Source organism: Agelaius phoeniceus, chromosome Z, assembly GCF_051311805.1.
Source record: "Agelaius phoeniceus isolate bAgePho1 chromosome Z, bAgePho1.hap1, whole genome shotgun sequence".
In the NCBI taxonomy this organism is placed as follows: Eukaryota; Metazoa; Chordata; class Aves; order Passeriformes; family Icteridae; genus Agelaius; species Agelaius phoeniceus.
The window spans coordinates 48,590,635-48,605,805 of NC_135303.1; the positions used below are offsets into that span (position 1 = coordinate 48,590,635).

A 15,171-nucleotide genomic window follows, 5' to 3' on the forward strand; every position below is an offset into this window, starting at 1 on the left:
GAGAAAATCCACTTGACCTCTTTTTCTCTTTGTCTGTGAAGCAGCAACAACACTCCTGCCCTCCTTCTTTAGGGCAACAGGAGCAAAAATATCCCAATTATCTCTGTAGATAACTGCAGTCAAGCTGAGAAACTGAAATAGAAAGGGAAAGAAACAGCAGTTAGATAATCTTACCATATACATACATACACACACACACAAACAGGCACACACGGACACACACACACACACACACTTATATGTATACAGATTAAGTAATGTAAATTTTTTAATATGAGAGGGTTTTTGGAGAGGGATTTTTTTGTTTTATTGTTTGTTCTTCAGGGGTAGGATTGTGAATTACTCTGTAGATAAACATATCTTGAAAATTATAATTTTTATGCAGTTTTATCAGAAGCTGACATAAAATATCACAGTTCCAGTAGAAGTTTCACCTTCTAGCATTATGCATGGGCAGTTTATTCAACAGCATTGCATTACTGCTTCGTATCAGAAGTCCTAAAAAACACCTGAAAGTGTTTTTAACTCACTATACTTGCAAGATGGCTGCTAAAAGTTAAAATACAAGCACATTAATTTATGATCTCAGTCACTGAATAAAGCCCAAACTGTAACAAAAAAGACATGGGAAAAAAAGCAGTAGTTTATCAAGGGAAAGAAAGCAGCATAATCTTCTGCAGAGGTAAAGAAACACAGCCCTGGGAACATGAATATCAATATAGCAGAAGATAGAGGAGTTTTCAAACAGGAAAACTACCAGTTTTCCTTGTTTGCTCATAGAAGCAGGGACTGTATTTAAAAAGGAAAAAAAAAACCTGAAAGAAAATAAACAGGGGTTAGATCCCTAGATATCTTTTTTTAAAATTATTATTTCTCTGGCATTTTCAAGGGTCCTATCACAATACAAGCCTAAGCAAGTGCAACAATGACATTCAAACTCATAGCACGTGGATAGCCTCTTACTCCCACAGGCTCACCATGCATCCTAATACAACCTGCCTATTTTCAAAAACAAACTTCTTGGGGGTGATTTCTGACTCAGTTCTTGGCATACTCCTGCTGCTGGCAACTGAAAAGACATGTATTTTTGATTGTGTAGGCCACCCAAGGTTTGATGTTTATGTTTGCAAAATGCTCTGCAGAATTATGGGCTTTTGAATAATACAGGGTTTCTCCTTGTGACATTGTTTTTGTTTTATATGAAAAAATGTTGAATTATGGGAAAAATCCTTTTTTTTTTTTTCTTTATAAAAGACTGAATAACTAATTCCTTAAGAAATAGTGACATCCTTCCTGGATTTATCTCTCTTTGTAAACAATAGGGTGCTTGGGGAAGTATATGATTTCCAGTTGACTATTACTGGTAATTTACTTCTGACACATCTGCCATCCCAGTTAACACTAATTCACAGAACTTCAAAGCAGGAGCAATTATCTGGCCCTTCCAATTAGCTGACTACAGCCTATATATATATATATATATATTGTTAGTAGTATATATACTGCTGACATCCAGTATATATATATATATCTATGTATATAACTGACATCCAGTTTGCATTCAAATTGTGATGGAAACCAGCACATACCAGTGGCTGTGAATTTGCTGTTTATCTTACTCCATCTGCTGGGACATGCAGCTCTTTACAGAAGCATAGCAGAGGACAGAAACTTCAGATGTACTTATGACACGAGCATATACTCCTCTACTTACAAAGCAAAGCCAAACGAGACCAACAGGAATTTACAGAGTTCTCATGAACATGTTAGTCAGCAGATCAGTGCTGCTGCTGCTGCTCCATGCCTCTGAAATTCCAGTGGGAATCAAGACAAGCCCAAGGACACTGAAAGACAAGAAGAAAAATGAGGCAAATAGCTGTTAAAATGAAAAAAGAAAAATCAAAGCCTAACGCTTTGTAAACTTCCAGAAGCAGAAGACAAACATTCAGCTCCAATTCCTACTTGGAAAGTGAATCAAAAGAAGATGGCATGCATGTAGAAACAAAACCATCCAGTAGGCATAGCAAAGGAAAAGAAAATGCCACATACTCAGTATTTGACAGTGGCAACCATGTTCCTGGTTGCTCAGATTGATCATCATGTTCTGAATGATGAAATTCATCTCTCACCAGAGAGAGATTGCCTATGCTCCTCTTCCCTCTGTCCTCCTGCCCTTTCAAATAATGGCAAAAAGATAGCCAATGCATAAGCTACTGAAGAATAATTTCAGAAGTAGCATCTTTCCACCGGCTTGCACATGATGTATGTAATATGAAACAGATTTTGCCTTTCAGCACAAACTTTCAAATATTATGGGTGAAAAGAAAAATCACTGTTCCCATTTAGCAGTCAAAAGCTGGCCCTGACGTCCCATGTTCTGAACCCCACAGCCTGTGTGGTTCAGAACATCCCACACCTCACTCCTCACCAGTGCTTTCAAAAAAGCTGATGGGAAATGAGAAGTATTATGAGTCTTATCTGTTTCTAATGCTGGAAATAAGGACCCTCTTTGCACACAACTCACTAATATTTTTATGCTTACACACCTGCTGTGCAACAACATAGGCAGCAAACATCTAGCACCATCAGTGTGGCTTCTTCTAAACTGATCCCTAAAGTACCATCAAGTACTGATGTTGTCCAGGTGTTTTTTCCCTTCTGCTGCAGCAAATGCAAAAGCTACTCCAATATTCTTTACTGTGTCACACAACAACACAAGTATTCTTGTATTCTCAAACTTAGCATTAGCACTTTTTATAAATAGTTTTCATATTCTACCTTCTTATCAGTGTTGCAGGAAATTCTCCACAGGGATGTGAAAAACCTGATATTGGATGAAAGCAGATTATACACGTATGCATGCACACATATGGAAACTAGAAGTTTGGATTTTGGGTGGAGTACTCAGATGATTAATATAATCAGAAAACCACAGACAAACGAGTAGTTTCCTAAGTCTATTGGACTGGTATTGTCCTACACTCCTCATAATCCAAAGGGACTAAGATATAGCATTAGATTATATAAATTAGAGAAGTCAGTGTAAATGTATCTCAAAACGTCTAACCTACAAATTTACCCACACCTACAAATTTACCCACTAGGAAAATATTCCACACCGTTTCAGATACATGGCTTAGAGGTCATCATGTCCTACTTTGAAACCTGTGTTTCTCTCAGTTCAGAAAGCAGCCAGGCCAGCTGGTCAAGGATTGTCTAATGAGTCCCAAGTTTATTACTCACTTGACATTCATTTTCCTTATCTCAGACTTGGAGGGGACCAGGGAAGGTTCAGTTTGTTTGTATGTCTCAGCACCACTAACTTCTCCTGAGGCCATCACAGAAATTAAAAACCTGGAAGAGAGAATGAAAAATGCTGTGAGCACAGTGATACAAATTGCCGGGGAACATTTGCCATTGCAGCTTGGTGGCATAAACTGGGCATTGAATGTGCTGGTTACTACAGCTACCAAAACTTTGGGGGAAAAAAACAAAAGCAAAACAAAAACTTGCTTTTTTTCCAAATTGCCTGTGTACTATGTCTCCTTATAAAATTTTGATGATTTGCCACTCTTGCCAAAAGAAAGAATAACGCATCAAAAGATGGTGCTGGTATGACCAATGTTTGGGCATCTGTCATTCCAGCATCTGATGTCAGGGGTAAGTAAGAGTCCTCTGCTCTTATGAGGATTTGAGGTCCTCCTGGCCAGACTTGGGATGTGTTACCAATCTGAACCAACAGGCTGACAAAGCCAGAAGTTGAGAGCACATGGAGACATGATTGGCTAGAATGCAGTACAGACCTCAAAAAGTGGCCTAAAAATGAAAGTATATTCACACTTTTTCACTGTGACAGAGATTAAAAAAAAGGCACACCTGCCCTTAGCCCTTAGCTTACTCTAGAGAAAGGCCAAGCCTAGGAAAAGCAGCATGAGGTTTTTTTCATGGGTACTTCCATGAAATAAAACTGAGCAATAAATAAATCTCTGAACTGCAGGAGTCAGAGATGAACTGAGAAACCAGGTACACTTGAGACACTGTGCTGAGCAGACTGCAAGAATTTACATGAACCTCCCACAGACAAATCAACTCATTCCCTATTATCAGGTAGTTACTTTTAGCAGCAGCAATATCACTGCTGCAGTTACAGAAATGCATCGTGGTACAGGTCAGGGTGCCTGATAGATAGTGGCACAGTGTGTACAACTCTTAGAGCAGCAACCTGCAAAGCCCCTCTGATCCCTCTGATGAATTATACCCTAAGCAGGTATACATCCTATACAGGTGGAATGGTTGAGCAAGGCACAGAAGAACCTTTAGTGCTGATGACTGTCTGCAACAGTTTTGAGACACCAGTCTAGCTATAGATGAATCATATACAGCAAGTCTGAGAAAAAAAGTCACTAAAAAACCTAAAGAAAAACTTGGTTACTTGGAATGTGATCAAATACTGGAAAAGGCTGGCCAGAGAAGTTGTGAAATCTTCATCTTGAAGATGATCATGAGTGACCTGGACGTGTCTCTGAGCAACCTGCTCTAGCTGGTCCTTATTTTAGTAGTAAGCCTGGATTCAGAATCTCTAGATGGTTTTCCAACCTCAACCCTTCTGTGATTCTATGAAATAAGCACATTTTACTGTGATGAGACAAGGCATTGAGGATATAAGACACAACTTTTAATCTGCAGCATTATACAAGTTTCAGGCAGCCCTGAAGTCATTAAGGCAGTACTCAGGTGTTAATTTGCACAAGGAGACAGTGCAGTTCTCATAGCAACTCCAGATCAAGAAGACAGAAAGGTAGCTTTTAGGCTGCTCAGATGTTATTCCCTGTGTTCCAGACCCTGGGTGGTGATTCCCTGTCACAAAATTCTCCACTCTGTGCACCTTCATTAAGTACTGAATTTAGGATTAGTTTAAAAATGCTTTGAGATAAGATTTTGTGCTATCACAAAGACTGCTTTCAGATCATTCTGGCAGACTTGGACAAGATTCCCATGTCAGAAACCAGGATAGCAACAAAGCTATACTGATTTTCTACTCAGAGGTCATCTAGGACATTCTAGCTAAAATTCTTCTGCTGGCTATCCCTAAGGGTCACATGTTTGTCCTGTTCTCTTTGACTGACCAATTTAGCATCAGCACCTGTAATCTGTGTGCTTTTACTGCAGCACTAAAAGGATTTCCCTGGCTTTGCTTTCCTGTAATTCTATGCCCAGAGGCAATTCAATTCCTGCTTGTTACTGCACAAGATGACTCACTCTTTTCTTTAAAGAATTCTATTACCAACAAGCAATGACTCATCACGACCAGATTAGCACTGCCAAGGTATTGGGACTCTGGCCATTTCCCATGCAGCTTGAAATTCTGCATGCTCACAATGCTTGGGAAAGAGTGCTTGCATCTGCTGAACTAGTGGTTTTCACTTTGCAGCAAGCATACACTTGCATTCTTCAATGTGTTACAAGTTCCACATAAAAACACTTCAACAAATAGTTTCCCAGGACAGATATAAAAGTTTGGCAGACACTTGTGTGGAGCTCTTTGGAGATAGCAAAATTATTGTTGGCAAAATTGAAGTTCTTGAAACAGCCTACTTTTCACTTGGACCAGCTGAAAAGCAGTGGGAAGGTAATTCCTTCCCTACAGTGTATCTTTCTGGTCAATTTGGTACACAGATAATCCCAGAGACAAAGAAGTGTGTTATATTGGAAGGTGTTCCACTGATTTTTTTCCTGTGATTTTTAAATCTTACCTTCAAGATCGAAATTATTGACTTCACTGTTTGCTTTCCATGCCCTCAACTCAGCAGTGAAACATTTCATACCACATTGCTGCACATGTAGTGTAAACAGTTTGGACAGAACTGGAAGGGGAAAAAAAACATACCTAGAGGTCAGCCCCAAGGCAAGGACACTGAGTTGTCCCACACTGATTGCAGAGCTGGGGCCATGCATGAGGAAGCACCAGCATGGGGGATGGCATGGACCTGGCCACATGTCCCTCCTGAGAGGCATGGTCTGAGGGAAGAAAGCATAAAGCTGCCAGTACACATCACTTCCTTCACCTGCTGCTGCTCCCCAGCAGCTAAGAGTCAGCAAAGCTGAGCCCTGCCCACACATTTACACATCAGTGGAAAAACCCTGACTCTTCATGTCCTTAGATCTTAATCTTCTTAGATTGTCATCTACTGCAGCACTTGACTCTGTTCAGCTCTAAATCCCTTTTGTGTGCCACAGTAATAAATCTGCTGAGAAGGTTTTCAGAGGCTAAAGAGAGATCATTTGGAGACCATCTGCCTGCAACATCCATGTTCTTTACCCCAGAGCAGGTCTGAGTGGCACCTTTTGCCAAAGCAGACGCAGGATTTGCTTGGTAGCTGGCACAGACCACTGAAGTGAATCATGCCAAGTGACGTTTAGCATTATTGTTAGCAGCAGAGCACCTGGGCACAAAATGCTTGGAAAGAAGTGTTTGGGCGTTGTAATTCCACAAGTAACATGGTTATGGACTACTGGATGGTATTTAACATGATTTTGTTGTTGCTGTGGTTAATTATCTCATATTGTGGAGAAACTACAGTCAGAGGCAACCAGATATTTCTGGAACAAGCGTACATGAATTAGAATATTAAAAGTGACTTTCTAAATGCCTTTTTGATCCAGTACAGAAGTCCTAGGACTTCAACAGTTTCTCAGCATGGAGGATTCCTGGAATAATGCTGCTATCCGAATATCTAAACTCAGTTTAGATACTGAGTATCTAAACATGTTAGATTGACGTGAAGAGTTCATCCACCCTTTTTAAGGAGACACAGATTAAAGAATAATGTGAATAACATGATTTTCTCAACAAGCATACAAAATGAGAATTCAATTCCACCTTTGATCCTAAATTGAGTGCTCAGGCAAGACCAAAGAGCAAAAGGAAGAGGGACTTTGCAGCATTGCCTTTCCTTAAATGCAAAAGGGCCCCTATGCTACAATTTCTTGTCATATCCCTCTGGTACTGATAAATTGCATTTGCAGACTGTTTGACCTGCTGTACAAAATTGCTTTGCTTATTATATTAAGATGATGGGAAAACCAAATTAAAGAATTTCTCTCCAATTTCATCTCTTTGCTGAACAGCTTCCTGCTGTTATGCAAGTTTATCTTCCCAACAGATTAAGCAATGGTTTTAGGGTCATTTTTCTGCTTTACTCATGGTGGTGGAACAGAACATAACTCATATATGAATTTAAAGCATTATTTTTTTCTGCTCCAAAGGAAAGAGAGCAGGGATTAGAGATCATAACACTAGGAGTGCTTGCACACAAACTCCAGCCTAAGTGCTGTCAATGACAAGAAGTTCAGAGAGAGCCAAGAATAAAATAACAATTTCTGAAAAGCTTAAATCATAATTTATCTATCTTCCTTCTCAGTAAAAAAAAAAAAGAAAACTGAAAACCAACAGGAAACACCAAGTTTAAAAACCTCAAAACATTCTGAACACATAATTTGGTGGCTATGAGTGTTTTCTTATAAATAACAGTTACTCAAATAAAGTCCATACACCAACTACAACATGCTAGAAGAGACCTTAAACCATTTGTGTCAGACTCAAGAGCACCACTATCACTAAGCAATGGTACTTGTTTGGCTGTGTCTATCTTTCACTCTAACAGACAGGGCATCTTTCTCATACTCTGAGGCCCCATCACTGCTGAGAGTGCTTAGCCACTACAAATAGTGTACTGAAAATCAAAATGAAACTAGAAAAAGAGATGTATTTCCCACATCAGAATTAAATTGGTTGCAATTTTAAAGTTGAAACCAAACAACTGCATCTTTTCATTTTCTCAGTCATTGTTGATAAAATTCCTACTGCTTTGGCTTGCAGAAAATTTAATTCATGAACTATGATCCCACAAAATGAAAGAAATAGATCCTATCCCCCAAATCTTTTAATAAGTTGATTCAAACCAGATATAGATAGCACCAGTCAAATATTGCATAGAAAAAATGACAAATTTCCATGGCAAATACCTTACAAAACAGCTGCAGCTTATTTCAGATATCAAGATTTGGGTGCAACATAACAAAGGTGAATGTTCAAGTAGAGCTGTTCACAGCAAAACTGAGAAAGATCTGTAGACACCATCAAGGTATCTCTTCTCCAATCTGTTACAAAAGCAGCCAGGATAAAGCTGGTGGCTAGACTGAAAACCTATTTATGGAGGCTGGTGCTGTTGATGAAATGGAGGCTCGTGTTAACCTTTAGACATTTAATAAATAGGGATATGCTTTGATAGGCGTGGAAGAATGTGTAAATACTCAATATAGGAACTACAGAAGTTGGACTTGTTATTCTATGATGCATAGAGATATGACATAACCAAAGCATGGGATCAACAGTAGAATCAAGCATCTGCAATATTTCCTAAGAAAATCTCCAAAATACTTCTATAGTACTCAGACCATTATCTGCCTTTCATTTTCTCCTGCTCCATGCAATACTGACAGGGTGTGCCTGTTAAAGTGTTAAAATAGGGAGATGGATTTCACAACTTAATTGCACAACTGTGTTAAAAATAGGTTGGGCTTCACCCAGGCTGTCAGAGTTTTCAGAACATAGACCTGAAGGACAATGCATGAAGTTTTCAGTGACAGCAAATTGGATTAAAATCATATAGCTAATGGCATTACGGTCAAGTCACAGTGTGATATGTAATTGAAAAGATCTGTTGGTAAATCTGGCAGTGCTTTCAAGGCCCTTGAGGACCCTTAAGCTATTTGTATTAGTCAGACCTAGTGCACGTACACCTGTCATAGCACAATTGTCCCCTCTTGTCTTTCTTGTTTCTAAACAGAAGTGTTTTAGAAAGGCCAACAATACCACAAAATATCATGTGTTACAAACCATGATTCACCTCTGAAACATTCCCACTTCACTGAAGTCACTGAAAATGTATGTTTTTCTGTAGACTTTGAGGTAAATCACTCATTAATTTCCAGGGTATAACAAGTGTCAGCCATAAGCTGATTATTCTCTTAATAATTCTCTTCAATTAAGTAATTCTCTTAATTCATGATTGCAAACTATCCAAAAGCTTACAATGGAAGTTTGAGCTTGTTTCTGCCAGGCAGTAGAGTGCAATATCTTCCTATTTAGAACAGCAAAGCTTTACCATGGCCTTCATCAAGAGAAATAGAATTTGTTCTCAGATATCCTGTGTGTTGCTACCCAGCAGATCTTACTCTATTTCAACAAACTGAACTGGGTACTACATGTATTCCTTAGTGAATTTCATAGCTCTTTTGAATTTAAGAGAAAATGATAACATAACTGTAGGACCACAGCTCTCTTGTGACCTTTTAAATTGTCAGTCTTAGAGATTAGACTTTACCTTCAGTGGTAGATGCCTGCAATAATTATCTATCCTACTTTTTTTTTTTTTTAATCGACAATATTAATTTTCAATTCACTTTCTTTTCCTCTTACGAGTCCTCTGAGTTTTCTTTTGAGTCTCCCATCTTGTTTCTTTTTCTAATGACGCTTTAAAAAAAAAGCTCTATGGAATCTAGAGATTATTAATTATGATTTTGTCATAATTAATAATCTCTAGATTCCATAGAGCTTTTTTTTGTCATAGATTATCAGAGAGCTTTCTTAATTCACAACATTCCCTGACTCCAGGCTATTTGCACAATAAGGAATCATATTTAATTTAAGACCTAGGAACTGGCATGTCAATTTTCATTAAAATATATTTATAGCTCATATTTCAGAAATATGGTATTTTTATAATCAATGGTTGAGCCATATTAATTAGTTTCAACAATTTTATAGTTGAACAGGAGGCTGAATAGCTAAGGAAAGGAACTAATGTAATTACTTCTGCTGCTTTCAGACTGGATTGATTTAGGTGTGCATCTTAAGCCTTTTCAGACAAGCCAGCTCAAATTTAATAATGAAATTCACTGTACTGTCTTTGGCCATTTGTTCAAAATTATCAAAAATGGCTGAAATTTGTTTGGGTTCTCTAAAGAGTAGTTTCTCTATCAAGGGGAAGAAATTAAATACAGCTGAAAATACCACTTTTTTGCAATTTGCTGATAAAATTATGACCTGCTACCAAGGCATGGATTTAGATACATTATAGAAAACTGCGAACATGACAACATGATTTTGACTCCACTTGAAAACCTTTAAAATATTGTGACATGAACACTGAACAACTTGTCCCAGTCAAGTTAGTTAAGGCACAAAACATAGACAGCAATATACTAGAGCTGGCTTCAACCCATGTGTGTGTGTCTCATCTTGGTGAGACTGGGAACAGGCAGCATCAGGGTGGGGAGCATACTACAGAGAATACTAACTGAACCACATTGGCATTTTTCATAGAGCTGTGTATTGAACGAGTGCATTATTGCTAATTGGAACCTACATTTTGGGGTAAATGAAAACTCCAGGGTAACATCAGGTATGTTCAAATAAACAAATTTTGTGTTAAACATTACATTCTCCATGCACAGACTGTCTAGAAGAACCTGTCCATATTGTATTGTCACACTCATGTAACTCATATCCATCTATCCAGAGACCTCAGAGTCCAGATGTAAATGATGGAACAGTGGAAAGGAAAAAAAAAGCCCTTTTCTCAAGATGTTTAAAAAGCAAACAAGACACTAAAGTAAAAAGTAAAAAAAAGGCACTTTTAGTCATCTGTTTGCTGAGAAACAAACAAAGAAAAGGACAGATGGCAGATGGAAGAATGTGCTCTTGTATCTTTCAGATTTTTATGAAGTTTTTAGTGGAGATTACTGCTCTTCCTTGCTAGGCAAGAAGTTACTTAAAACCCTAGTCTAGCATAAACTGATTACTTAGTACTAGGAAAGAATTTTAAAAGGAAAGGCGGAGAAGAAAAAAGATTTTACAGATTTCCTCAGGTTTAAAGTGTTCAGAATTCATTTTAGAGAACCATTTTCCATGACTGGCTGGATAGTGAACCATATAGCATGGACATCCCAACAAAAGATTGCATTCTGCCTGCTTGATTTAATCATGTGATCAAATACATGGAAGACACCTAAAAATTCCACAATTTCAGTGCCATGAAAAGCAGAGGGAATGCTTCTGCATGAATTGAAAAACAACAGCAGCATCCGTAGCTGTTCAGCCAGTAAATATGAGGCATGCAACCCTTCAAAGAGTGAAATAGCATAACCTTGAGATCTGAGACTGAAATATGCAAAAGAAAACTACCAAATATTGCTGAGGGCTTTGCAGAAGGAAACTAGGAGAACGGAATGCAATTTTTCCTAACTATTAAAGAAATCCAACCAAAAGAGATGTGAAAGGTAAAACAAAAGCTAACACAAGAGTAAAGCTGGAGGAACAACACAAATATGTACTGTTTGTCTCACTGCCAGATAGGGACCATTTAGATCAGACTTTTCAACCTTAACCTCACAGGCAGATGAAGTAGAATGCAGATCCATGTTGCCTAGGGGGGGAAATGGGCAACGCAATTTTCACAGTTCCCTTCTCCCCTATTTTTTCACTAGACCCATGTCAGATAGAGGTCAGGAGTGCTCTCTCAGGGAAAGGACTCCAAAGACAGACTTAAACTAGCAGCTGGGATAATAGGAGCCAGTCCATGGCTCTCTCACTGTCTCTGAACTGTAGCACCAGGAAGAGCAGTGCTTTGACACTCCTTTTGCTAAAGAATTACTGACACAGGGACTCTCCCATTTTCTTGTAGGCACCACTATACCCTAGAAATGGGAGGAGAAGTGCTGAATGGCAGCACGTTGGTAGATGAGCAGATAAAGACAAGCAGTTCAGCAGAAAACAGGAAAACAGCCAAAAACAGTCACTACTGGCAGGAGGGCCTGAGGAAATAGGCTTGAAATGTGAGTATAGAGCTGGCAGCCCCTTTCATAGCCAGGAGTGCCAGGTTGCAGCTACCAGAGGTGCCCCAGGCCCAGTGTCATGCCCAGAATCCTGTTTGCCATGGAAGCAGACAGCTCTGCACTTCCCTCCTGCACAGTGGCAAAGCATAAGAGGGACATTTCTGCCCTAGTGATGAGAATCTGGGAAGAATTTGGGTTGTTTTTCAGATGTACTAGGAAAACACAGCTTTTGAATTTCTATCTTTATTTCTTCGTGATTTATTGTTTAATAAGTCAGACTTGAACAGTGAAAGCTTGAGAGCATAGTTTCTGGATGTGCTTGGCCTCAGCGCTGGTTTGTTGCAAAGAAGGAAGTGCTTGTGTTGGAAAGGAGTGCAATGTCTGGCAGGGAATCTCCACAATGTCACCTTGACACATTTCCTGCTCCTTAACAGTAGCTAAGTGATCACTGGGTGTATGTAAACAAGGAAGCTAACACGAATTGAGAGGAGCCAGACAGAGCATGTGCAGCTGTTTGTGCCGTTAATTATGAATATGAATGAGAGCTCCACTTCTTTATGATACCGCAGAAGTAACACTCCGCTCCTCTCCTCCACTCTGTGTGACAGCAGACAAATCTAAGTAACTACTTGCTCAAATGGCCTGGAAATAAAATGCCCACCAAGAAACGAGAGCACGCTTAAGCCTATTCACACTGGCATTTAGCACAGGAAGGCATGAAAAACTATTATGTTTTTATTTTTTCCTTCTACCGCACAGGGACCAAAAAGAGTAATAGAATGATGTCACAACTTTAAAAATTCTTTAATTAAGCAGAAGCCCCCATGAAATCCACAACCTTATATTAAAAGTGCTGACATTTCCTTACTTTCATTCCTGTTTTGAAGGATAGAAATACTCTTCTTCTATTAATCTGAGAAATTATTTAAGCTCTGAGTTGTACTCTAACCAATAAAAATAGAATAAAGCTGACACAGAAAAAGGGCTAATCAAGAATAAAACTGGAGGAGAAGCACTTCACAGCTGATGTTTAAGGAAGATGACACCACCAGAAAATTTCTGCATGTTCTCAGACTCTGTTGATCTCTTCCTGGCCCCCAATGGCCTGAAAACTGCTTTCCAGATTTCTGATGTTTGTGCAATGTCTGGATGAACATGAATGGACACATAAACGGACTAATTTCATTAGAGTGCCCACATGGTATCACTTTGCTGTACAGAAAAAGGAAAGAGAGAGCAGCAGGCAGGAATGGCAGTGCATCTTCTACCCCTCAAGTGCTCATTCTCTCACATCAGCCATTGGGAAGCAGGCAGTCATCTTCTTACCCTGAAGGACCAGTAAAACAAGTAAATTTAAACCCTCTCCATCTCCCAAGTACACTGTTTTCAGTCCATCAAAGTCTAGACTGACTGCAGTTAATCCCATCCATGAACAGAGATGAGGTTCCAATGATAAACACATTGGCTAAGTTCACTAAAATTTATGCATATCAGGAAGAGAAAACCCCCTGCTTTGGCAAATAGAGCAATTTCATTTAAAAATGTTTCATTTTCAGATACAACCTTCTCTGAGCCTCTCTCTTTACAGTTTAGGATCTTCTGGACGTCTCAGGGCCCATCTGATGGAAAGCCAATTGCCCAAGGCAGCAGGAGTGCAGCTGACTTCTCATCCAGAAGCATGGAGTTATCTTCCATGAGTAGTTCACAGGTAACTACAGAAATACTGCTTTATTTGGAGACAGTGCACAGCCAAAAGAAAATGGACTCAGTCAGGAGCAACTACTGGAGCCCAGCCCAGTGCCCTGGGCCCGTGCCTAGGCTGAGGAATGTGGTTGTTTCTTTCTCCTTTTCAGGCTCAGCCAGTATCAAATCAGAGCATGTACCCCAGAGTGACACAGACAGACACGCAGAGGATGGGCAGTCACACACACTGACACTGACAAGCTGCCTTCACAGCACCCACACACGGGACTCACACAAGCAGAGGCACAGACAGACAGGCCCCCTCCTCCTCATGGGCTTCTCCCACAGGTACCCCAAAATCATAGCTCTCCCCGCACAGAAGCCTGGAGCTGAGGCCCCTCTACTTTCCAGCTGGTTGAGATTGAAGATTGTCAATTAATCACACCACACAGACACTCCCCACACATGTGCACACTCATTCACTCTCTTGGGGAAGGTACAACACTCTCTGCCAGCAGCTGGCAGGAGGTACAAGTGCTGTGACCTGTAGTCCCACTCGGGTCACTGGTACTCAGCCCTTCAGTCACAGTGGTCACCCAGTAGCTGGTTTTCAGGACAAATGAGTCTACCTGGGTCTGGTTGAGAATGGAGAGCCATGGCATGGTATCTTCTTGGTCCTCCTGTGGATCTTCTTGCCCACAGATGAGATTGGGTGTGGAGAGTAGGCTGTCAGCACCCACACTAAGGACAGCAGCTGAGATGATGGGGAGCTCAACTCTTCTGTATCCAGCAGGACTGCTAGAGAAGGCTGGGCTGGGAGCAGAAGTACTCCCTTGGGAGTCTGCAGGTTTTCTTTACCTTTACTTGATCCATATGGTGTCACTGTCTTCCCAGCAACCCATCATTTATCAGCAGCTTCTTTAAACAAGTGCTCTCCTCTTTGCTATTTCTTATTTCTGCCATTTTTCATGTTTCTGTCTTCCTGGCAGGTCACAGCTGGCTATCAGCATGCACAGATACATTGGTATGTCACATTTGCAGACCTTACAGCACCTTATATGCTTCTCCCTGGTCCATGATCTTCAGCAGAATAATGTTGCAGCACAGCTGAGCCATCCTGTGTATAGTTCTGTGGATGTGACTATATCTTCTGCAGGGCTTTAAACAGCCTGTTCGCTGGGGTGGGAATGAGGGAAGGAAGGAGAAAGAGGAGTTCAAAGACACAAAATTCTGTAGTGCCTAGGCTGTAGCAATTCAGTGGAAATCCCACCTAAGAAGAAAGGCAGAAACATTTCAAGAACAGTCTACCCAGAAATGCTTGGATTTTGCAACTAATTTTATTATTATCTTTGTCATAAGGAACAGAGGTAACATTATAATATTAAGAGTTTCCAAAAGCTGGAAATGCCATTTGAAGGTCCATGTACTTAGAGACAGATGGATGCAGTTCTGTGTAAACAAGGCTTCTGTGCTTGTATGTATGTACTTACTATGTTTCCAGCATGCCTGTCCATCCTCCTTTGCACTTACCTGATTCCAGCAGCTGCAGTGAGCCCCTGGTGACCCAGCTTTCCATTCCCACCTTTCCAA

At 40.0% G+C, this 15,171-nt stretch overlaps 1 long non-coding RNA gene across 1 annotated transcript; it reads left to right on the forward strand.

Moving 5' to 3' along the window:
- The first annotated feature begins 11,693 nt into the window (after positions 1–11,693).
- LOC143692221 (uncharacterized) lies at positions 11,694–14,878 on the forward strand. The gene is made up of 3 exons (XR_013180107.1): positions 11,694–11,898; positions 13,487–13,606; positions 14,571–14,878. It is a non-coding gene; the product is annotated as an uncharacterized LOC143692221 (long non-coding RNA).
- Positions 14,879–15,171: the final 293 nt, after the last annotated feature.